Here is a 26271-nt window from a genome sequence, read left to right as displayed (position 1 = left end):
AAAACCAGAAAAAAAAATAAAGAACAACATTCAAAACTAAGCGTAAAAGAAAGAATTTGAAACAACCCATATTTTGAGTTCACATCTGAATGATTTTTTTTTTTGCAGAATTCTAGATATAGCAAAAAAAGATTATTTACATTTTTCCTCTGACACAAGCTAGTTCTGGTCCTTCTAGCTTGGATAGCTTGGACGCCCCGCTCTTTACTTGATTCAGCTCCAAGTGAATAGTAAGCATTCAGGAACAAGGTTGTATGTAAATTCTATTTTAATATGAAGTTAGGATAGCTGAATTCATAGTCTGAACACTTGAGTTTTAGTACACATCTAACCTCACAGATGAGGCTGTTCAAGCTTGATGCATCTCTACATCCAGGAAATCCTTCAAGGCAGACTGCAGAGTAAGTAGACAGGAATTTGATTAGAAGTCACATTTTACAAATACAAAGGTGTACTGAAGGTGATCAGTGAGTCAGAGGAAAAGGTGGCAATAAGTAAGATTTCCTGTTTCTCCATCCACATTGTATTCAGTATAGGACATAATTCTCTTTACTCAATCATATCAGCATCAACACTGCATAAATTAACATAAAGACATAAATTTACATTAAATTAAATTATTATTATACAATGATTTTTAATAAGCCCCTTTTGATGAGTTGTCTTCTTACAGAATGTTTAAAATTTTTAAAATACCAGTGTATGGTTAAAATTACTTTTTATAATAATGTAAATACAATATCAATGTAGATACAAATATATACATATATTCAATATGAAATTAGGGGAAAAAAATCTCAATATTTGTTGAAAAATATTGTTATGATCCTTGTACATTTTTTTGTTCTTTTTTTTCTGAATACTATTGGGAAAGTATACTGTGTTAAAGAAAGAAGGATTTTAAACATTAGAATATTCAATGGCATACACCTCTTTCCTAAAATGACAAAAATCACTTTTTGTTGAATTCCACATTAGATGCAAGCTATGACTTTAATTTTACTGGATGATTATTTGATGGCTGAAAGCTGCAGTGTGAAGAAAACAAAGAATGAGCAAGGAACACTGTTCACATTCAAATAGTCAAATCTGAAGTCAGCTGTTTCTTTTTCCATTCAACTGTCTGGCCAAATACCTGAAAAGCATTCAAAGCCAAAAACATCACAAAATGATTTGGAAAAATACTCAAATCCTGTCAAAAAAGTGTATATTTCAAAAACCAAGTATTAGTCGCAGTGTACCAGAGATTTTTCTTCCTACTTTTCAATAAAAAGATCATCTGGGAGCACTATTTATTTCTGGAATTAATACAGTTAACTTGAGCTTAAATGCGCTAGATCATAAAAGTCTCCATTTTAAGGACAGGAAAAAAGGGAGAATTCTATGAAACAGTGTGCAGTGAAATAAACGTTTTTAGCAAGTTAGAGCAGAATTATGTTATTAGATTGAAAAGATGTAAAAAATATATCAGCAGAATCATAAAATTGCGGGGGGTTGGAAGAGACCTCAAGAGACCATAAAGTCCAAACTTAAAAATCCAAACCTAAAGGTTTCCCACAGCAGGTTGCACAGGTAAGAGTCCAGACAGATCTTGAATGTCTCCAGAAGTGACACCATAACCTCTCTGGGCAACCTATTCCAGGGCTTCATCACCCTTACTGTCTTTTGCATATTTGTATGGAACTTCCTATGCTACAACTTTTAGGGCATTGCTCCTTGTTTTACCACTATACACCACCTAGAAGAGCCTGGCCTCATCCATTTCCCTTGACATCCCTTCAGATATTTATAAATATTAATCAGATTCCCCTTCAGTCTTGTTTTCCTCAAGCTGAACAGATTCGGGATACACAGCCTTACCTCACAAGGGAGATGCTCCAGGCCCTTCTTATTTTGTAAGTGTAGTTTTATCCAGATTTTGTTGTTTTTCTTACCATAAATACATTGATTTCTGCCATGTCTCCTTGCAAAAAGACATAAAAACTATTACACAAATTTTTGTGCATTGCAGGTTTTACCCCTTACTGATAGTTTGGGCTGGTAGTAATGAATTTGCTGAGAGAAGCCTAAGGTGTATCAAAAGGGACTTCATGGAACCAAGGCTGTTAATGAACAGTGCAAAAGTAGGTAGTGTTTCCTTCTATCTCTTCAGTGGCAAAGAGGGATACTGGGAGTACTAGGAAAACCCATCTGATAAATACACGGCTAAGATGATGATACCAATGCAGGAATTTTGGCTTTTTCAACCATAGGTCAGTTTACTTGGTGCTTGGCCTGATGGCTGCTGATGGGATCCACCTGGGTCAAAGCAAGGGAGAAAGAATTCTGGCACAGGAGCTGTCTGGACTAATTAACAGAGCTTTAAACTAGGTTTGAAGGAGCAAGAGTGTATTAGCAAGCCTGTCCATGAAAAACTTTGCTATGCAGGATGGCATAGCAAAGTTAAAGGGACAAGGTGCTAGTGGGAACCCTCATCTGCTGCATCTTATGATAATGAAGGCAAGAAGGTCTCTAAGGATAGATACATCAAAGGAAGTAAGGAGTAATCAATCTTTCAAGAAGGTAACAAGACTCTGCTCAGTTGAAGTGTCTGTACACAAAAGCAGAGAGCTTTGGAAACATAAAGGAGTTGGAATCCACCATGACACTGGAAAATCATGATGTAGTTGTGAGATCATACCAAGAAAGTGGTGACCAATGGCTCAGTGTCCAATGGAGATCAGAGATGAGTGGTATCCCTCAGGCATTGTACAGACCAGTACCTTGTACTAGTACAGTACAGATTCTACCAGTACAGATTCTTTAGCAGTTTCTGTTGTGACAGGACAAGGGGAAGCTTCAAAATGGAAGAGGAAAGATATGGGTTGGTTATAAGGAAAAATCCTCTTACAGTGTGGGTAGTGAGGCACTGGAATAATCTGCCCAGAGAAGTGGAGGATGCTCCATCCTGGAGTCCTACAAGGCCAGACGAGACAGGGCTCTGAGCAACCTGATCTAGCTGTGAAAATCCATGTTCACTGCATAGGAGTAGGAATTGATGATCTTTAAGGTTCCTTCCAACTCAAACAATTCTTTGATTCTATAACATCTGTTCTCTAAAATATTGTGTCATAGTTAAGTAACACGTTGGCAAAATTGAAAACAAAAATGCCTTTTGAAAACGGCAAAGGCCTGTTATTTATATATATATGTCCTTTCTGCAGTGTTTTTGAGCTTACTAATACAAGACATATTTGTAACCCATATGTGCTTAAAGCAACATTCTTAGATAATTAACTGTGATTAGTGACATTTTGGAAGTACAGACAATGAACTTAGGGATCTTGGAATAAAGACCTTTTGTGTGCATGATTAGGGCACAGGGAAGGTATGCCTATAAAACTCAGTTTTTCCCATTATTTCAGTCAGATTAGAACAACATAGAGTGGAGCAGCAGTGAAATTGTGACATGTCAGTACCAAAATATTCTTGCTAATGATTCAGTACTAGTACCAGGAAGGAGTACTCAGAGATGTGCTATAAGATTAAAAGATGCAGTGTTTAACAAAGAAGGTAAATGCTGTATTTCTTAAATGCTGTTACATTCGTACAGAGGTTTCTCTATGTTAGTTGCCACTAGTAGCAGACTAACTTGTATTATTTTTCTGATAAGAGTCTCAGTTCCCTAAGTTTTCTCTTAAATGACAGGTTCCCTTTCTGCTTTGATATCCCAGCAGCAATTTTTTGCACCACCTCCTCTAATTTGAACTGATTTTTTTTCAAGGGAGTTCCAGATCTCTCCACAGAAAATTTGTTGACTGTTGTGGTTCTTCAGTTACTGAATGGCAGTTCTAGTCTTACTCTGTAAAGAAGTCAGTTCCTGCTACCTATTGGTTTGTATCAATGAGCTTTTAATCAGGTTTGAAAATCCTCAGAGGAACTTTAAATCAGATTCATCTGAAGATGGTAAACAGAGAATTTCTTTAAAAGCTTTCTTCTGGCCTCATACTATTTTATTCAATCTCTGTCTTCCTTGAGACATCCCTTTGTTCAATAGTCTGTTCCTCTGCTAATCCCTTCTCTCATTTCACAAGGATTTCCTTTGTGCCAGTATATCAAATCCCTTACCAAAGTATAGAGGCTCAAAACAACATTTCCTTTGGTTCAGAAATAGTTTTTCTTATCAAAGCTACATTTTCAGAGATCTCTGACAATATCTGTCTTTGTAAAATGCATATTACTGTTTATGTCACTTATTATTGTCTGATGTCTTTAATTAGTCTCATTATCTGTAATTCATTCTAATGTCTGCTTAAAGTTGAGAAACACTTCTAAACTGAACCTTCTTTCTTTTGTTACCCACAGTAGAAATAAATAAAGTCTAGTTCTTAACCCTGAAATAGTACAATAATTAGGAATATCATTGGGAAGCATAGGCTTGTAATTCCACTCTGCATATCAGTGACATACTTAAATACTAAGCACCCATAGAAGAGGTTTATGTTCTTGCCATGAGGTAGGGTGGGGAACACTAAGTTGTATTCGAGCACTGAATAATAAAAGAGAGTACAAACTCTTGAATAGCATTGAATAAATATTTCCCATTAAGACCAGAATCAAATTTTTGAAAGTCTAGATGAACGCTCTTATCACATATCTCTATAGACATGAAGTAAAATTTTATTTCTTGACCCTCCTGTCCTAAATTGGAGAAGACTAGTAACAAACTACAGTAACCTCATCCAGGAAAAGTCCCAAACCATATTCTGATTCAAGTCCTGGGTCTGAATTAAGCCAGACAATATTCCACATAAGGCCTTACTCATTCAACCAATAGATCTCTGACAATCTGTTCCCTTGAACTTCTTTGCTTCACTTTCTCCTTTTTTATCTTACTCTGGTACTTGTTTTGACAGACATTACCTCTCAACCAAAGAAAATCTATCTTGATAAGAATATTGCAATTATTATGTTTCTTTAGAAGGTACAGATTTAACTAATTGGTTTTTTTCCATCAAAACAGTTTGGTAGAAAATCTCAAGCCAGAAATAAAATGATTAACCGAATAGGACTGTGTCAATGAAATTTATTTACAGGAGTTAGAGCTGGCAAACTTGGCCTGTTTAGTGTTTGTTTACTTCAGTAATTTCTCTGAAAAATACTCGAATTCTCTTAAAATTAATAAAATCAGTTACTTACTTTTAAAACTGTTAAGGTTATATTTTAAAGCACTCAATCACTTGTATTACAAAAGGCTACAATTACAATTACATTGGTCATTTTATTTTGGTTATTCTATGTGTATTTACCTGCATGTAGTCTTTAATTATATAATCTTATGCTATTTAGTCCATGCCTCTCTTTGTCTGGAGAATAGGGAGTGCCTGCTTACAGAACAACTAATCAATGTTGTGTAGTCTCTTTAGTGTTTATTATGTAGGCATAGTTTTCATTTACTGCACAAAATATAGCAGCTGCAATGTTATTAAATTTAGTCTCTGCTTTGACATGGTATTCTTCATTACTGTATCTCAGTTCTCTACTTTTATTTACCAATTTTCACTACATTTCTAGTGTGGCTGGTGACTGAGGGAAACAAGAAAAGGTCAGAAATATTAAAGCTGGTGTGCATATTAAATCAAAAGTGTCTGTTAATTACGATCTTTTTCTTGGAGAGTGTATTATTCAGAACATCACTCAAGCTACTCAAACCATACATAGTGCATCTATGAATTGCATACTGGAAAATATGGTTCGACAGTGCTTCATTTTCCAACACATAACCTTTGTCATTCACTACTCATCTTCCACATCTGCTGGAAAGAAAATTGCAATACAATATTGATGCAGAGCTCTGACTTATTTTGTAGTATAATTGATACAGTGCAGTGATTAAGACATGACAGCTCTGGAAAACTGGAAAACAATCATTTGTGATTGTGTACGTTGAGTCATATTGAGATTGCATGGGATATACGAACAGTGGAAACTTCAATCTGAAAATTCCTTATCTTGAACATCCAATTATGGTTCATGGGACAGGGCACAAGATCTTCATATTGATAATGGACTGGTTAGAATATAGAACGCTGATGACCACTTTCACAGTAACAGGAATATCCAGTGAAATCCTTCATTGATTTGTGAAAAACAGAAAAAAAGGGGACTGCTTGGGCAGAGTGTGCATGTGTGGGGAAGGAGAGGGGAGCAGTGCTGGTAAAGGTAAATGATTTGAAACAGTGGGAAAAACTGTTGGTGCCAAAATCAGTAGGTGTTTTGGGAACTTGAAGTGAAAATTGATTGTAAAGATTTGCAGAAAAAAATTGCTACCATAGGTATCTAAGCAAGAAACAGGAGATTTGATTTATGTAAATGTAAGTAAAGGATAGAATAATGCCCTGCCGAAAGGGACTTGGGGGTACTGGTGGATGATAAGCTGAACACAAGCCAGCAACACACCCTCACAGCCCAGAAAACCAACTATATCCTGGCCTACATCAAAAGAAGCATGGCCAGCAGTTGGAGGGAGGTGATCCTGCCTCTCTCTCTACTTTGTGCTCAACTGAGATCTCACCTGAAATATTGCATCAACATGGCGAGTCCTCAGCACAGGAGAGATGTCTACCTGTTGGAGTGAAATCAGAGGAGGGCCACAAAAATGATTCAAGGGACAGAACAGTTTCCCTGAAGAGGTGAGATGAGAGAGCTGAGGCTGTTCAGCCTGGAGAAGGCTCCAAGGTGACCTGAGATCGATCTTTCAATATCTAAATTTGGGCTGTAAGAAAGAAGGTGACAGATTCTTTAGCAGGGTCAGTTGTGATAGGGCAAGGGGAAATGGTTTCAAACTAAAAGAGGAAAGATATAGGTTGGATATAAGGAAGTTGTTTCTTACTGTAAGGGTGGTGAGGCACTGGAACAGGTTACCCAGAGAGTGGCTCCATCCCTGAAGTCATTTAAGGCTAGACTGGACTGGGCTGAGAGCAACCTGATCTAGCTGCAAGTGTCCTTGTTCATTGCAGTGGACTTAGATTTGATGATCTTTAAGGTTCCTTCCAACTCAAACAATTCTATGATTCTATTTTCATGTTTGTGATCACCTCTCTGAAGAAGCAAAATTCCCACTGGTTCTAGAAGGATAGTTGCTCATGTCTGAATCTCCAGTTTGAGCCTTGATATATGAACGTAGCCTGTTTTTAATCAGGCCACAGACTGATTCTATAATTTTGTCATTATTTCAGATTCTAGCAGCTAACAATCCGACTTTTCCACTTTTGAGCAAGAACTTCCAGGGCTACAATAGAAGTCTAATATGATGACTCTAAGTCTTTTTTTCCAGCCTTTGGTTTCAGAGGCCAAGAGAAAGATAAGATACTATTCTCTGGATGCTTTTACAGAAGGCAAGATGTAATTCACCTGGAAGTTACAGAATCATGAGCTTTAAATCTGCATATTCACATCAGCTGTTATTTCCTCTTTATGAGGATACCTTAAATCTGTGAAATGTGGCTGCGAGATAGTTACTGCATACATTTTGGACATTAATTATTGCTTTAAGTCCTGCAAGCTTGCCTGACCTTCATGAATGCATTACATCATGTATAATCACAATTCATATTTCATATCTGCTGAAAGTTAGGTGCATAGTACACACAGAATTTAGATATTTCTCATGGATTAATTGTCAGTCACTCCAGTCTAGGCATCCCCTAGGCTGTTACTGGAACTCTGGGCAGACTCCTTTGAGATCTTTGGATGGTCAACAGGTGAACAGATCTGGAAGAAAACATTGTAATGATTACATAAAAGATGTAAGTAGCTACAATAATCCATTCACTTTTTTCTTCCCCCTTAAAATGATGTCATATTGTTGAGGTAATAAATATGTTTGATGACATAGTATAACAGTTTGTAGGCAAGTATATGATGAAGCTTTTCCATCTATTAATGCCTATGTCTTGGAAATGTACATTGCTATGCAATTGCTCAACACTACAACCCAGGACCTCTGCACAAGTGGGATAGTTTGCCTGTTTAGATCTAAAGCCAGATTAAGCTGTCATTTTTGGTGTCTATGCCAGAAAATGATTCTTGTGTGATATAGTCAGTATATACTCTTCCTTCTGCTGTAATCCTGTTGGCCAGCAAGGAAAAAATAACCACTGTAGCAGACCACTGACTCCACATTAAGGTAATGCTGACTTCAGGCCTGGGGCCATAGGGAATGCTTTGTTAGGACTTGGTTTGTTTTTCTTTAGCTTGTTTGGTTTTAACAGCAATTGAATGATGACCAGGTGTCTGTTATTTAATTTTAGTTTACTTAGCATAGTATAATTATGTGGTGCCTATTAATAATTTTTACATTATTAGGAATAACAAGCTGTTATGCTATGCAAGAGTGAATTACTTCTGTAACTATGATGCAGCTTACAGGAGGCCAGATCTAGAGTGACAGAAGAGGCTTTGAAGATTTGAGTACAAGATGATACTAATGGCCATAAGGCTACCAGTATCTCAGAAGTGATTGGTAGTGATGGATCCCTTTAATTCATTCTAGTTTGAATTATGGACTTTAGGCTTCAGACAGCAGTGGAAATTTGAACTTAACACTAGAGAAAAAAAATACTAGATAGATACTAGATTAACTTTTGAAATGTTACATTATTAATAATATATATATTTTCTATTTAGACTATATTAACATCAATTTATCTGGAGTAACATTAGTAAATATTTCTTATACTCTGGTTATAATGTTCAAGCTTTCCCTTTGGCTAACATTACATGTTCAACTTTACATAAAAGGTGTGATTCCTTTTAGACATCACAAAAAGACCGCTGAAATGTGGTAGTTGTTTTCATACTGCCAGTCCCTGGCTTCTGCAAAGTCAAATGAGAACTCACAGAGCTGGTGCAATTCTGTTTTAATTTCTTGGAAAGCGCTTATCAGACCAGATTTAAATGGTCACTGACAAGTCTTGGAGTTGGTAAACAGGAGTACTGGCTAATTTTGATAGCTACTTCATTGATTCATGCTGAGATAACATTTCACAATGACCATGCATGGAACATACAGGGTGATACATTGAATTTCTGAAACAAATTTGATAAAGAGTTTCATAGTTCCTTTCATATCTTTTCAAAATTATTAGTTCTGAATTAGAAAAATTAGTTGAAATATTTGTCCCTCCCCTAAAGTGGAAAACGAGCAGAAAGAAAATATTGCTGTCTTAATAATTTACAGTTAGCCAGGCATATCTTTGGAGCCTTTAGAGATTTGTGTTCCCTTTCCTGTAGGAAGAAACTGAATCAAAGTATAAGAGCACATTCAAAATCACTTTGTTATTATTTTCAAGTTTGGACTGTGAAACGACCTTGAGATGGTCTTCAGATTCTCCTGAAAATAAATAATTAAATGTCCTCTTTCATTCCTCCTGTAGTTATCACAATTATTTTTGTTTATAAAATATACATGCATAATCTTATAGACATATTCTACATTTGAAATTGGAATAAGCTGCTATGCTGAATACCTTCTTTATAATAAATTATAATGAAAATTGATGATACCGAAATACACTGTCATCTTTAGAGATATTATTAAAGTGATAGGGCATGATCAGTCTCTTGATTAATGATACAATCATGCCTTGCCCTACTCTCAGCAATTTTCTTTCATTAAGGAACAGCAGTTAAATTAGAGGCTACAGATTTCTGCAGGGGAGTGGGTTTTTTAAGAACTTTCCATTACAGAATTATACTTAAAGGAAGCAATAATGTCTTCATTGGACTTTTAAAAGTGTTATTGCTCATGGTATTTCATAAACATCTGATGGTGATTTAATTTGCTCTGCTAATGTTCTCTTACTTAAGCACTGATTTTGTGGGCAATTTTAAGAGGTTATTGACTTTCTTTTTTTATATACTTTGACTTTACAATAAATGTTCTCAAGAGATATACATGCTGTCTGACAACTACAATAGTTACAACCCTAACTTTGCAGTACTGAAATTTGTCTTTTGACTTGTATAAACTCAATACCTGGCTCAAGGTTTGCAAAGAGGTATATATTTATCTCAGATATGTATAGGCTTATTTATTCAACAATGTCTAAAGACAACGTATCTAAATTTTCCTTTGTAACATGCAAACTAATAAAGGAAAATGATATAATTGCATAGAAATATTGAAACACGAGAGGTGGGGATTATAAAAAATCAGCTCAGAGGATGAATTTACTGTCTTTACCTTGAGGATCTTAAATTGGTTCAATAACCTTCCCTCACACCTTACTGCATATAAAATGTACCCTTGGAGAAATTTGTTTTTGCTTGCCATGCTTAAAAGTAATGAGGTAAAAATAAAGTAAGACTCCAAAATGAATATAAAAAATAAAATTCCTTGACAATAGACTTAAGAACCACACCCTACTTAAATTAGGAAAAAATAAAAGCTGGTAAGGGTTTTCAGCATATAAACTGCAACTTTATGTTAAATAAAATAGACTGGTATGTGGTTTTCAGTGTTTTCAAGTGTAGACCCTCAATTTCCATTTTGAGATAGCTTTCTCTTGTCTATGTTAAGTAGTACTGAGTGTGTACTCTGCACAAGCAAGAAGAGTATAAAATAATACAATCTTAAAGGGAAGGAGATAAATAAATAAATTATTTTTATATGGATTTGGTCTTGTAATAATGATACAAATTGAGAATTTAAGTATGAAATCTTCAGCAACTTTCAAGTTCCATTTTCTGCACAAATACCATTTTGATACTTATTTGGTATGATGATCACTACAAAGGTCAGTATCTCTGAAAACATCAAGGTCAAACATTCATTTTGGAGTGGTTTACAGAATAGAAATGTATGCTGACATGGAAAAAACAAACAAAAATTGAAGTTATAGGTTTCTGTGGAAATCAGGTGTACTTAAGTTCATCGAGGTGTGGAAACACTTTCCACTTCATTAATCAAAAGGTAAATACACAGCATATTACCTTCAGGTTTCAGTTTTTGCATGTGTGACTACATTATCTAGATTAAATAACATCTTTCAGAAAAGGAAGAATAAGAAATGAGGTTTTCACAGATCCAGTAGATCAATTATACAGCCCCCCCTTCTTATCTACTTGAATACTTATTTCTTTATTTATTCTAATGTGATCCTAGACAATACTCCTTTTTCATCATTTTTTTCTTAAATCATTACCTAAGTCTTGTTGGGAAAATATGGGAGATGAGCTAAATAAGTTATTGAAACCATTTCTTTTTGCCTGTTAATGGGAGAGAAAGAACATGAGGTACAGCCAACATTTATTCTGAGTGATAGTATATCACTGAACCAAAATCAGTCTTTAAACAAAAAGTTCCACTACATAAATCCATGAACTCAGCACAGTTCAATTTTACTGTAACTGATATTGGTGGTTTATACAAGTTTTAGCTTATGTTCTTAAAGTTCTATTACCTAACCATCCCAACCAGTGGTTGATCTGTTAATAATAGTAATTATAATTATAATTATAAATAAGTCTATTAATTTTAGATTTGTAATATGTTTATTGTAATGGATTGTAAGAATATAAAATAGACAAGGTATGTTAAATGACCTCTGTAAGGGATTTTGTTTTATTATCCTTTGAACACACTGAAAGGTTACCAAGAAGCATGATGGAAAAGAGGTCCACATTACAGAGGGAATCGGTGATGTATCACATATAGAATGTAATCTGTAACACAAAAGACTTAATTTATTCCATGACGTACAGCCTAAATTTTGTTTTCAGTTTCATCTGAAATAATGAAAATATTTTTGAGTATGTTTCCCTTTGCAGCTGTCATTGATTACTGTAATCCGCAATGAAATTAGAAGACAGAATGGATCAAATGAAAGTATTGGAAAGAAAACTCTTTTACAGTACAGAAGTAAAGACTAGCATACACAGGAGAACTATGTTAACTATGTTGACTTTTCCCCCCATGCTGTTGGAAAGGAGAGATTATGATTAATAGCATAAATACCAACAGTTAGGGCTACTCGCAATGGTATCTTATCTGACTGTCTGAAATGGCATGTGGCGTTAATGTGTTAAATATGATAACTTCTTTATCTTGAGATTTATTTTAAGAAACAGCATGTGTTATCACATGCATAGGAAATGAAGGCAGTCTACTATTTTCTGACACGAAGTCTAATATTTTGGATGGGTGAGGTTTTTTGCTTCTAGAACAAAGCTAGGATGAGTATGAAGCCTATAGTTTTTCTTGGTAATTTGGCTATTTTTCTTTAAAAACTCTCCACATGTCTGCTTTTGTGTTATACTGTTTACCCTCTATATCATAAGGCATTATGGAGTAAGAAATTAATTAAAGGAATGAAGAAGCCTCATACAAGTTCACTCTCAGCTCTGTTATGTGAAATAGAAGTGTTTTAGTTTGCTTGCTTGTTTGTCAGTTTTTGCTTTATTTTGTTTTGCTTTTATTTGAGTTCAATAATTAATTAAGAAACATCCTTTTAAGTTTCTTCTCCAGTTACATTTGTGGAAAAGCCACATTTCTCAGGAAAGGTTGCTTTGAAATGGAAAGTGAAGTCTGAAGAACATGTAAACTTTGTCTTGGTAAGGCACTGCTGTGGGATGATCTGATACGATTAAACTTTGTAAGTTATCAGCTTTGCATACTACTGTACCATTCATGTTCCTGAAGAAGTTTAGTTTAGTTGTTCCTTTTTTTTGGTTGCCCATTAGTTACCTAAAAGATTATTCATTCAAATATCAGTTAATGATTATTGTTACAGAATATTGATGAATTATCTTTTGGATGTTATTGGAAGCACATGAAATATCTTCCAGTACAAGACCGATTCACCAAACATAACAATTTTCCTTGTTACTGGCCAAACAATATTACAGAAAAATAAGTATTCCCTACTGTATAGTTAACAAAATGAAGAGTTCCAAATTGTATTGTAGTTAGAATGGTATTTAACAAATTGTAAAACTAGAAAGAATTCCACAGCAGAAAGAAATAAATATAAACAAAGTGCTTGCCTGTGTCCTAGACTTACAGTAAAAAAAAAAAAAAAAGTCAGCCCTTAAATGGGGTGTAGGAGCAGTGGAGCCATACTCCACCCCCTTGGTCACACAGGTGTATTGCCTTCACTGCTCCAGCAGCTGACAGTGCTTGCCTCAGGTGATCAATCAGTGGTTCAAGCTGTGATTCAACAGTTCCCATACACCTGCCCAGATATTCAGCAACAGTTATTTTCCAAAATCACCAACACTTTTAAAATGTGTCATTTTACGTTGTAGATGAACCCAAGACAACTATTATCTTAGTTTACTTTGTGTTTACTGAGCCATTTGGATCATACTTTCATATTCATTACTTCAGATATAGTAGATAGAAACACATAGAAGCACCAGTTAAATGGACTCCTAGTTTCAGAAGGCAATATATCAATTGTTCAAATATCAAATATATCAATTCACAAATTGCTATTTAGATGCGTTAAAAAGAAGCACAGTGAGCAAGTTGAGTTAAAACATTTCCCTTAGTGATGATAAGATTCTTACTGGAAAACATTGTCCAGACCATGGGCCCAGAAGTATGTCAAGAAATTAGAGAGGGTCTGCTGTACACCTAAAAAATATTGAGGCCCAAGAGCTCATGATCTATAAAGTAGAGCTGAGGGAAGTGAGTTTGGTTCCTCTGTTGATAAGTAAGTCAAGAGGCCATCTAATAGCAATCCATTGCTATTTGAAGGCTATTGTAAAGAAAATGAAAGCAAATTTTCTCAGTAGTAGCAGAAGCCAACAAACAAGGCCCACAGACCTGGACCTGGGAGGTTCAGACTGTATAGTAGGAAATTCATATTTGGAACATGTCACCTAGGGAGTCTGGGAACTCCTGAAGATTTTCAAGGTAAGTCTATGCAAAGTTAAGGCTGATCTGCTCTAGTATTGTTGATGATAATAGTTGCTGAAACGTGTAGGATTAGATCACTTCCAGCGTTTCTGTGATTCTGTGATTTATTTTCAAGACGTACTTTGTGATTCTTCTGCAATCTCCTAAATGTGGTCCAAAAATTCACCCCTAGACAGTCCTGATTGAAAGAGGCTGTTTATAATTTATCACACTTTTAATTAAAACTACCAACACATCATATACTTCTTGAGCATATTTTAGCTTCACAAAAGGGTTACAGAGTGCCCTTTTTTTTAGATGCAACTCTCATTATTTTGTTCTGACAAATAAAAATTTGCTGTAGGAATTCTGGCTTGTAGAACTCAGTGAAACATGCAAAAATTTAATCTGTGCTAATGGACTCTCACCTGAAAAGTCTCTTAGGACAATTTTCTGAAAGGAAGGAAGAAAGTCAGCTCATAACAAACTTATAAGTTCAGTCTGTTGCACTTTAGTGTACCCTGCCTCCACAGATACATTTGTTATTAGCCAGAATGTAAAAACAGAGGTGGGGTGACTATAATAATGTCTCCAAGGTATTATGAGGCAAAATGTACAGCCAAAAACATTCAGTTATCTCAGTCTTCTGTTTTACATGTTGCTTTATAAAATGTGTTTTAAGAAAGAGTAAGATACAACCATTTTAATATGGGAGTCATTCTCTGCTCAGTTCAGAATGCTAAAGCAAATAAATACCTTCTGCTAGAAATCAGAGTTGTCTTTCAAATATCAACACTAAATTATTTTCTTCATGTGAACATTTCAAACAACATTAGAGTTGTTATTCCAATTATTAAAAGGTCAAAAACATTTTTATATTATTTCTTGTAAATGTCATGTTTGAATTCATTTAACTAAAGATTCTACTCTGCACTTCTATATTTTTGTACTATTAATATTATTTGCAATAGCTATTAGAGGACAATGTCTTTCTAAATCCTTACAAAATGCACAAATAAGATTTTGGTATTTTCAACAATGGAAGAACTGTCCTGCAAAAGTCACCATATAATGACTACTCATATAATTTTATCAAACAGATTATAAATATCAATTATTAAAACTGATAGCATAAAACTTCTGTGAATTGATAGTCATGGCTCAAAGGAGTTTTGCTTTAGGAATTACTAGGTGAGATGTAATGTCTGGTGAGGTTAGATCATAATGGTCCTGTGCAACAATCTTTAAGGGATAAACAGTGCTTGTTACTAAATAATCAGAAATTTATAAATAAATGGAAAATGAGATAAATTGAAATGTGTGTTTATGTTTAGTGAAAAGGCATTTTTTCCAGATTAAGAAAAAAAAAAAAAGTGGATGCTCTTAATCTGTCTAAGAGAGGTAATAAATTATTGAGAAGTACAGGAAACAATGGATTATGCTGAATCAGACTGGAAGGTTTTCTTAGTATCAGATAAAAATGTTAGTGTTGAGTTCAGAATGGTGGTCAAAACTACTAGAGAACTGAAAAGTATTTTTTAATTAAGAATAATTGAAAATCAGTACTGAGGACAGAGATCTCGTGGTTATATTTTCTTTTAGATGCTCTTTTGAGCATTACCATTAGAAGTGGAGTTATATATTAAACAGTTGTGGAAAAAATGAGAGATTGGTTTTAATAGGGCAAGAATAATGATAGTTAAATAATGAAGAAAAAATAATCTTACAAGGGAAAATTAAAACTACGTTCAGACTTATTCAGCTGAGGAGAGTGAATTCTGAAAAAGAATTTGGAGTAGAAGAAGAAATTAAACATCTAGTTTGGGGAAAGATCAATGCCAAAACATAGAAACTCATAGGATAAATTTGATGCTAAGTTTGATTTTGAAAAATAACTACTGTAGAGAAGATCTGGAGCAGTCCTCTATTATGAACAAGTAGAAGAAAAACATTAAAGATATGATTGAATCATTACCTCTGTCTGGAGAACTTTTTTTTTCTCTTTTAGTCGTTTATCCCTAATTCTGGTTATTGTGTAAAGTAAACAAAGGTGATTACAGAGCTCCATGTGGCAAAGCTACTTTGGAGTATAGGTGGGAGTCACCTGCTGCCAGAGTAGCACATCAGTGACTATTCACTACTAAATGCAACTCATTATTGGATGAGAAACAGAATATGCAGAATGAGTTTACTCCTAAGTTCTTAGGCTTAGTTCTCTCTCTCTTGATATTTACGCCTATTAACAGCACTCCATTAGAATCATTGAATTGAACCACAGTTCAAAAAGACCTACAGTATCATCCAGTCCAACCGTCCACCTATCACCAATAGTTCTCACTAAACCATTTTCCTCAACACAGTGTCTAAATGTTCCTTGAATACCCCCAGGGTTGGTGACTCCACCACCTCCCTGGGCAGCAAGGAGAACCCTTGTTCTTTTTATAAGTTCATAAGTTCATAAGGTTGGAAAGGACCTATAAGATCATCTAGTCCAACCATCCTCCTATCACTATCTCAACCCAACTACTAAATTAAATCCTTTAGCACCTCATCTAAACGCTTCTTGAACAGCGCCAGGGATGGTGCCTCAATCACCTCCCTAGGCAGGCCATTCCAGTGCCTGACCACTCTTTCAGAAAAGAAATGCTTCCTCAGGTCCAATCTAAATCTTCCCTGGCGCAACTTGTGGCCATTCCCTCTCGTCCTGTCATTATTTATCAGGGAGAAGAGGCCCACCCCCTCCTCACCACAACCCCCCTTCAGGAAGTGGTAGAGTGCAATAAGGTCTCCTCTGAGCCTCCTCTTCTCCAGACTAAACAATCCCAGCTCCCTCAGCCGCTCCTCATAAGACTTGTGCTCCAGACCCCTCCCCAGTTTTGTTGCCCTTCTCTGAACACGCTCCAGGGCCTCAATGTCCTTCTTGTAGTGAGGGGCCCAAAACTGAACACAGTACTCGAGGTGCGGCCGTACCAGAGCTGAGTACAGGGGGATGATCACCTCCCTGCTCCTGCTGGCTACATTATTTCTAATACAGGCCAGGATGCTGTTGGCCTTCTTGGCCACCTGGGCACACTGCCGGCTCATGTTGAGCCGAGCATCAACCAACACCCCCAGGTCCTTTTCCTCTCTACATTTTATGGACTCCTTCACTGTCATCCACTAAAGGTGGATTCTATCTTCATGGAACTAGGAATTTCTTTTTCTTTTTTTTTTTTCTTCTTTTTTTTTTTTTTAAATCTCCTCTCCAAGAGCTGTTGACTGATTCCCTTATCTACTTAGCACTGATTAACTGATTGGTTACTAGTAAAACTTACATTTTCAGGATTTAGATTTTCATACTGAATGATCTTCCCCCTTTTTTTTTTTTCAGGTAGAATTTGGGAAAAATCTGAAACTGGTCAGGAATCTTTAAAAGAGAAATTATTAACTGTCAGTCTATCTGATTACAAATGTAGCAGAAGCACAGTGGGCTGTAGAAATGCACTGTTTATATTTGGCAGAATGTAGGAAATTATATCCAATAAAACAGTCTGCAGAATATCCTAGAAAATGATTGCAACCTCTTTGAATGTTTTCAAAGAAATGTGTTAAAAGGCTGTCACAGGAAGGAAAGACTTAATTCTTCATTCAGTCTGGAGAAAAAAGCAACAGACATGGATAGATTTACACTGAATTGAAGGTGGCCTTCACTCAGAATTGGTTGAAATTTAGTCTGCTTGTAAGTGTGTGTATATTTGTATGCATGTGTATACATTATATATAGAGGGCTTAGATTTTCCTGTTTAATTTCAGTTTGCAAACAGTAGCAGGAAGTTTGAATGTAGTAAAAAAACAACTTGAGGCAATGGTTCATGTTAATTACTCTGAAAAAAAAAGTTAACATAAAGCAGCTTTGGCAGATCTAAACAAAATGCATTCCTTACTGTGAAAATGTTGTGTAGTGTGGGTATGCATTTACACAGACATATCACTGCCTTTTCCTGGGACTGCCTTTTGCTAGGAAATCCAGATGCTGCATGCAATTTTCCAATAAGTTCTTCTGTTCCTGTGCTGAAAACAGTAGATACCAGTTTAAAATGTGATCCAGTAATTTGCTTGAAGCACTGTGGAAGCAGAATTATTTGTTCCATCCTTTCTCAGACACTGAACTGAGGCTGACTAGCACATGGTTCTTTATGGTCCTTGAATATATTAATTAAATTTGCTCTTTTCTAGTCTTCAGGAGCCTCTCCAAATTACCATGAACTTTCAAAGGCAATCAAGAGTTGCTGTGCAATGACATCAGCCATTTTCCTCTGAGTACAATGTATATCTAGTTTGTTTAAGTCTCCCTAAGGTAGTCCTCCTCTACCAATGGTCGATTTTACTTTTCTTGAAGTCAGGCTCGACCTCTAGATCAAATGGAGCCTGGCACTCCTCTTCACCAGTTTCACTGGTAAAGACTGAAGCAACAACGTCCCTGATTATCTCAGCTTTGTTATTTGTCACCAATTCTCCTGCCCCATTCAGCAGCAGGGCAACGTTTTCCCTGATTTTCCTTTTATTGATCATGTACTTTATTGCTGCCCTTGTTTTCCATGTGTATGTGAATGTGTATTTACTTATGAACATGCGTATATATATTTTTGAAGTTCTTTCTTCACAGACAGAGGGAGTTAGCCATCCTTTGGAGCATGATTGCTTAATCATGTTTTATTAGTTTTTTGGGTTTTTTTTTTTCTTTTTTTGACAAAGATAGGAGCACCTGTTATGACTGAAGCACAAAACCAGGAAATGGGAGATCATACAATTACATTCTTTTCAGTTTTAGGAGATTTAAAGTTGTTTCTCAAGGGAAAGAAACTCTCATTGCATTGCTAGCAGTATGACTACCATGAGGATATCCAATGCTTGACATTGAGTAGGCTCTATATCTATAATTTTGGTGCTTTGAGAAAAGGGTATAGATTGACCCCAATACTGTTTATGTGTTGTATGTAAGAAGAATTTAATGAAAGATGTACAGGGCATTTCTACAAACCAAGTATCTGGCAAATGACGTTAGTGCTAGTTAGGAAGTTACGTTCTTTGATTCAGCCTTCGCTGAATCACAGGTACTGCTTAAACAAGAGGAATGACATCTTACAGTCTCAGGCATTCTCTGGGTAAGTGTTAGTACAAAAAAGTCTAGAATTCAGATCGAGATTTCTGATAAGTGGTTTAGACTGGACATACCCTCGTTGGGTTCTCATTCAGAATACTTAGGCATCCTGTTGTAGAACAACAGCTTTCTCAGGATGCTGAAGTTTGCCCTAAAGTAGAATCAACTTAAAATAGAAGAATCCAGGATTATTTATGGTAGAGATGAATCTTAGAAAAACATACACCTATTAAAAGTGATGTATATATATATGTATTTTTCCTATATCATGTATTTTTATTGCATATTCCATTTAAATTATCAAAATAATGGACATTTGAATATGCCTTTAGAATACAGTAATGCTTAAACAGTGAAGGTATTAAAAGTTTTAGTGTGTGTTTTAATTTAAGAAAATATCAGCTGAATTTCTTTTGCCAGGTATATGATAATTAATGTGCAATTACAACAATTATTTTCAATGGGTATTTATTTTCACTTAAATGAAAATGAAAGCACAAGATGATAATTTATTTTGAATTTATGTGCATTACTGATGTAAATAAAATACAGATTCAGTTTATGTAATCAATAAATACGTTTACTTCTCATATATAGTCTATTTAATCTCTTTCATAGTCAATGTATCATAAAACCAAGATATTAAAAAACAAATAATCAACAAAACCAACAAAGCAACAACAAAAAAAGTTTTCCAATGGCAATTAAAAATCTAAACTGGTATACCTGAACATAAAAATTTGCTAATAAAAATCCTAATCTCTATTTTGAAGAAGACGAATATTAGAAGGTTAAATCATGAAGAATAAAATGTGGAATATTGTTATTATGATCTACCATACTCTTCCCTCTTCTTAGGATATTTTAGAACAAATTATAAACTACCACCTATCAAGGGACAAGGTACATTTTTCCCCAATCTGATAATCTAAACACTTCTGATCAGTGTAATGGTGCTAAAGTATAAGCACTGTCTTAATGGATAAGTAGTGATTTACTGTTGTTTAAAAATCTTATATTTGAATTATATATCATATTTGACCTTCTGAAACCAAAGATTTTTGGCAACTAGCTACTATTCCTAAAACACAGCCATTTTAAAACTTTCAAAATAGTTTATTTTTGTATGAATACATTAATTAAAACTATTTTTTTACAGGATCAATTGAATTTATGCTTTTGTACAGATATAAACAAAGCTAGTATTGAAAGCAGAAGAATTTGCTTTTATAAACTTGTCTCAAGCTTCTAAATATTCTCTCTTACTGAACTGGATAAGTTGAATTGAATTGCATAAGACTTTACTGTCTGCATGAAAAGAGTTGCTTACATTTTTTTGAAGGTTGTCATTTTAGGGTAAATCTTCATTTTCTAAATCCTCACTGATAGCTCAAGAAGATGTACGTCAGCATCCAGTGCTCCCAACTGACTCCATCTTAACAAAAGAAAAGATGAATAAGAATTATTTCCGTCTAAAGAAGGGAAAGAACTTTAGAAGTTTATCAAAATTGCTAACAAACCATGAATATATCAGCCTTCCAGTGTCTTCCACATGGCCTTCTTTTCAGCCGCACAAGCATGGATTTATCTTCCATAGCCTGCCTTTTCCCATTTCAGGATAATGAGATACTCTCATCTAACCCTATAGCTGACAGTTATTTCTACAGCAATCAGTGAATAACCTTCAGTTTACATTTAAAGTAGATACTGAATAGAATACCAGTTGCTGAAATGAGTAGAACACCTATGATATTAAAACCAGTCTGACTTGTTCATGTAATGAGATTATAATAATGACCCCAAACCTATGTACGGTGTGCTATAAACATTAAGAAGGGCCCTAACAATTCTAATTTTCACTGCTCGAGTCAACTAAATTGTTTGCTTGAAAGAATGCTCCCTGGTTCTTCTTTTTACATCAGGAGCAACTGTGTCCTGAGCAGCAGCTTGTCATTCTTAAATTCCAATCCAAAAAGGCTCTTTAGAATGCAAATTTGCTCTTTTTTTTTTTTTTATTTCAGGATGTAGGCAAAGATGGAGAGGATCTTGTCAGCTTGTTATTTTCAGATGCAGAAGTGATTATATGTGGAATTATCACTGCAGGAATTTGGGCCTCTTAAACCAGAGCGTATTGCATCGGAGCGTCATGTCATCCTGCAGAGCTCAGAGGGCTATGATCTTGCTTTTTCTTCTAAGGTGGCATCTCAGGAACTTCCCAGAGGGAGCTCTGTGCTTAAATGCCACAGTTTAATATCCTCTAATAATGTTTGTCTATTAGAAAACTCTGTAAATTTCTTTTGACGAATTCTACAAACATGTTTAAAGATCAGCTAATTTATAAATCTTTTGGAAGTAGTCCTTCTTTTCTGTATAATTAGTAGTGTGTGCTGCCTTTTTACAGTTGTCTCTCATGACAAAAATGCTCATCCTGTTGCATCTGCTCTGACTTTCCAGTCCTTCATCACACTGTCTTCTTCTACCACAAGGCCCCACATGGTTAAGATATGATGGAAAATGTTAGGTGGAAGATTTTGGATAGGATGTGCTCAAACTATTGCCAAGGTTCTTGAAACACCCAGAAGTCTGTATCAGATGATTTGCAGGAGCTTGTGCCCAGAAAAGAGGTCAGTGGCCAAAGAAACATCAAAAGCAAGGGCTGCAGTACCAATAATTTTATAGCACTCTATATTCTAAAGAAAATCTCATTTCCAACAAACCAAATCAAATCAAAACAAACAGCAAAAATACTGGCATTATCAGACCAAGTCCGGGATGTTAATTGCTTTCTTGATCTTCCTACATTCATCCTTTTCTTCCTTTACTTTTTTTTTTTTCCTTTATTTCATTCTACTGTTTCTTAAAGTCCTTCCCTCCTTTTTCTGTTTTAATATTTAATAATGTTATATGTAATTATTATTGACTAATCCACTAAAATTTTAGTTTTATAGATACCATATTATACACTGAAAGTAATTTAAATAGAAGAAGTGCAAGATTTATTGGCAAGTTTTTTTATATTCTGCCTAGGTATTGTCCTTATGTCAGTAATACTTGGGAAAAAAAGTACAAATAGACTTAACAGAAGTCATTAGTGAAACAGTTTGTTTTTCATGTTTACTGTACCAATGTTTGAAATGTCAACTGTTCTGAACATTTTGTCAAGATCAAGTAGTAGATCTAGTTGTTACATGCATGCACAAAAGCAGAGTAGACTAATATATACAGTCAACTATGCACTATCCTGTGAATTTGACATAATTACAAGAAAGAAAAGCACATAATTTATCTGAAAGAATAACATTTTACAAGGAGTAAAATATCCTAAATTATATAGATATATCATTATCTTGTGAATAATACTAGTTCAGATACAACATCAGTAAGGACCTCATCTTTTGAAACTGTTGTTTTAATTTAAGGATATTTACACTTCTGCACAGATTAATCTTCTTAAAGTATATATTTTTAAATTGTTTTTGATACATAGCAAAATAAAAAAGAGTATTCTTTACCACAGAGAATCTGTGATAGTATGAGGCAAAAAAACAGCCGTGGACCAAAATAAATAAATAAATAAATAAATAAATAAATAGATTTGCCATATTTAACCTAGAGAAAGTCTAATGATGCAGGATACATAGGAAAAAAAATATCAGATGTAGATTATAGAAGTTTCCATAGAAAGAATGTTGGTAGTGCCTGAGTGCATTCATTGTCTCTGTTCTCCCTTCAACCTTGACTCTCCCTATATATAATCCAGGACCCACCATCTTAGAAATTCTGATCTTAGAAATCACACCCCACAGGAGCTATGCCGGCGTTGAACTTCCTTCACCTCCCTGTTCACCTTCCACAGGCCCAATGCCTTTTGCTTTCTGGCAAGGCAAGGGTAAAGAATCAGGTTCAGAAGGCGAGGCATTACATCTCCACTCTGTTTTGCTCCACCTATCAGAAAGAGCTTTTGATCTCATGACTCCTGATGTTTCTCGAGTGAGACCACAGACAGGTGTTTTGATATGGATCTATTCCTGAGATTGAAGGAGAGCAGATCCTTCCCTGCTTCTCACATGCTCACTCACTCCCAGCCCAGTGCCATACTTACTGGGTCTCACCTTCCCTTCCAGTCCCCACTGCTTGGGGAAGTTGCACAGGACATGGTGTACTTGTAACACTAATTGATGTGTTAATAGCTAAAGTTAACAAACATAAATCGAGCTTTGCTTTGTTTGTCATTTGAGTAGTGTCCAAAAATTATGAACTGGCATGACCTTACTAATAAAACCAATGTTGCTCCAAAAACTTTGCTGACAGTTTTCATTAGACTTCTCCCTTTCCCAAATTTCTAAGATCAGAGTGATTCTGTAGCCTTATACAATCCATGCCAAGTAATTTGTCTCTGTTCACAGTTTTATACACTGATGCTGAAAGGCCAGACTTTGCCATTGGGTGAGCTCATTCATCTCTGGAGCAAAGGGCCATCTCCTTGGCTTAAATATGTCTGCCTCCTGAGGTTGCCTGGGTGTGACCAGGAGCAATTCCTGGCCCTAGAAATCAAGTAAAGAACTTTCAGCTCCAGACTGACACTAATTGGCCTTTGCTCACACAGAAAATATTCATGCTGCAGCCCAGCATGCATTAAGAAATTACACAGTCCAATGTGCCTTGGAAAAAAAAGAAAATTCCCTGTGAAGAAAAACATCTGAACCTATAATGTTCAAGTGTATTCAAGTTCATTTAAAATTTAAAAGGTAAGATGTCTGACACTTTAAAGTGTTCACTAGATACAATATGTTTTTAATACAGGAACATGACACAGTCTGCTACCTGAACCTAAACTTTTATCTCAAAGAAACTTATTAAATTTAAACCCAGTCATGTCAAGTACTGTGCTTCATGATAGTAATTATGAGGGAATGAATCAACAAAGACCACTTGAAATCTTCAAAGCTTGGAGCTATTAGAAATCTCTGTGTACTATGATCTCCCAAATCTTTTAAACACCATACCTTGTGTGGTCCTCCAGATGATCTTTTGATATTTAGGGAATATTTACAAAGTAAAACTCCATAGATGTTGCCTGTCCTTTCTATCCAGACCACAGCCATGCCTTTCCATAACTGATTCAGGTCCTGTATAGAATAAGAGAACAAGGCTCTGTGCATGTATATATATAGTAAAGTTTTGTCAAAACGAATAATAACGTTAGTTCTGCATGCTCTTACTGCAATGCATAAATAAACAGCAGTCTTCATAGAAGTACTACTGCATGCTGGGTTTTAAAAATGCCTATATATATATAAATTTGAAAGCACAAAACTACTGTTAACATATTAAATTTTATAGACTGATAAATTTTAAAATGCCAAATATCAGTAGTTTCATCAAACAAGAGAATTTATCTTGGGTTATAATATATTATAATAAATATAGATTATACTTTTACTTGACGTATTGAATTCCTTACTTTGTGTGTATACTGCACTCCATAATATTCTTAAGTTTAAACTATTTTATTGTTGAATTCAAAATTTTCTAACAAGAACAGTATTTCTTCTTTACCGAGCTGGGGATCAAATTGAAAAGGATCTGTAACTTACATGGATGAAATGAACCTTTTTAGTTCCAGAACTATAAAATATAACCTAAACTTGAACTTAGAATAATAAATAACATTGTATACATTTTTCAAATTATCAAACCATTAGCAGTTAATTTTCTTTAAATAAATAATTCTAAATGTTTGGGTGAAATTCATTGTCTGACTTAACTGAAGATGTTAACACATTAACATTTGAACTTGCCTTTTTTGGTTCTATACTTTTGGTATTATCTAGAAAATATTACTTTCAAGGGATAATGAATTTACTTAACTTGACATTAGATGCAATTAAATGTCACACTAGAAGCTTGAGACACATTCAGATGTCCAGCTTTTGTCAGGTGATTTCTGGTGATAACTCTGGAACCTTTCCAGGGCCAGGCTGAATGCAACCTAGTCCAGAGGGAGCTGTCTCTGCCTATAGCAGAGGGGTTGGAACTAGATGATCTTGAATGTCCCTTGCAACCCAAACCATTCTATGATTCTATATTTATGAGAATATAAAAACTGTAGGATTAAGGACCATGGTCCATAGTGCAAAGGAAATTCCCATGATTTACAGAATGTATTAGACAAAGCAAGAACGTATTTACATATGCATGCTTTGCACTCAGAAGGGACCAAACAGCACAGTCCAATACACTTATTAAAAAGTACAGGAAACAACCTCGGTCTTCTACCTCTGCATTCATATTCTCCCCTTATCCAATTGCCCTGCTGTTATTACTTTTTGGGCTATTTGGCTTTAGCTCCATGCTTATGATTATCAAATAACTTCAATAATCAAAATATTGGATTCAGCATTTCTTCTGCCTCTCCTCCTTGCTGTCAGCCTGTATCTTTCTGATTTAGTATCCAGCCCTGAGAATCAGGCAGTATCTATCTCTAGCTTTCAAATAACCAGGTAATGTTTTCATAGCTGAGCTGTATTAGAATCAAAAATAACCCCATTATATTAAATCATCTAATTTCTGAGGTAATTTAATATACAATGAAGTCTTTTGGATTAATATTTGTATGACTAGTTCCAGTACTGCTGACTGTGATCAGCTGTGTACCAGGTCAGGGGCTTTCATTTCTGGCACTCACCCATCTTTACACTCTACTCTCAATATGTTTCTAATGACTTGTTCATTGTGTGGTTAAAGTTTAAATCACTACAAATGTTTAAAGGCACATCTCTTTGAAGTATCATATTTAATAAATTTCAAAGTGATTTTCAAGAATAAATGGGAATATGATTTTGAAAAAAATAAAAATAAAAACCGAAGTACTCATGAATTATAATACTTGCAGCTTTAACAATGGACAGAAAGTTTTTCTATTTTGAATTCCCTACCAAAGGATACTATCAACATTTATATGTGCTTCTCTGATTTTTTTATGTCCAAAATAATTTGCATTACTTTTCTCCACCAAAGAATTTGTAATAGCTTCATATAACTCAGTAGTCTAGCAGACACTGATCATGGGTTGAGGTAGATGGCAAAGTCTGAAGTCAGTTCTTTGTTTGAAGGCTTGGCTGGAGGAATAAGTTTTCTAACATAGCAAATGCTATACAGAAGAAGCTCTCCTTTCTCCCTCCACCAATAAGATACTGATTTTACTTAATTTCTCACAAGTTAATGAGATTATTTAGCCAATGAATTG

The sequence above is a fragment of the Cyrtonyx montezumae genome, unplaced genomic scaffold (assembly GCF_038088225.1).
Source record: "Cyrtonyx montezumae isolate F1298 unplaced genomic scaffold, pur_monq_1.0 scaffold_3, whole genome shotgun sequence".
NCBI classification, from domain to species: Eukaryota; Metazoa; Chordata; class Aves; order Galliformes; family Odontophoridae; genus Cyrtonyx; species Cyrtonyx montezumae.
Note: the sequence above shows the minus strand (reverse complement) of the source record.